This window comes from Sinohyriopsis cumingii, chromosome 2 (genome assembly GCF_028554795.1).
Source record: "Sinohyriopsis cumingii isolate HCF-2022 chromosome 2, ASM2855479v2, whole genome shotgun sequence".
Taxonomy (NCBI): domain Eukaryota; kingdom Metazoa; phylum Mollusca; class Bivalvia; order Unionida; family Unionidae; genus Sinohyriopsis; species Sinohyriopsis cumingii.
In genome coordinates, this window is record NC_142962.1 from 141,777,944 (window position 1) to 141,778,856 (window position 913).

Genomic DNA, 913 nt, shown 5'->3' on the forward strand with positions numbered 1-913 from the left:
TTCTAGGAGCAATTAATATCATCACAGATTCTATCGCTCTGAAAACATCAACTATATGTTTACATTGATATCAACTGTCCTGTTCCTTACTCATTTTTGAAAATAGAGTTATAAGCATCCTCCTAGAGGCTGATACCTATCTGTGCAATCTAAGATACTCTATCTTCTCCAACATTCAGCTAGAGCTTCAACTTATTTCCTATCCAAATGTTGTGTGAAATGTTTCAACAACTGTTTATAATACCATTTGAATTTCACTTCTGCACAATTTATTAAGTTCTGTTATACAACAACTTATATTCAATTTGTTCCTCTTCTTGGGTGGGTTTCTTTACAAGTCCAGTCGTTATCTAGCTGTTCCTTTACTGAACCAAAATGTCAGATTTTCTAACGATGATCTTCAAATATGGTTCAATATCATTGACAAAAACATCATGCATATCTTTCAATATCTTCTCATTTAAAATGAATCTCTAGTCTTTCATTATGAATTCTGTTCAAATTTTGTTTACTCATCCTTCTTAATTATATTTTTGTTAGAAAGTATATCAAGGATTATGTTTTTATTGCTTTAAAATTTTCGGTTACCAACTACCAAAATGTTCATTTGATTTATTTAACTTTAGATATTTAAAAACTTATTTGGTTTGTATTCTTTGACATTCCGAGTGTGTTGTGTGTAAGCAATACTGTACATTTTGATCTTTCAATCCTCAGTTCAATATTTTTGACTGGGATTCCTGCTTTCTTTTTTACCAGAATGTATTTTGCTTAGATTCTAGCTGCCCGGATTCCATTCATTCCGTCCCATAGCCTAAACTGTGTTTCAAAAGAGTCTTGTATTGCCATCTTAGCATTTTACCTTATGACTGGTTTGGATGATTTGATGCGCTCCTTGCCATAGCTTGATATA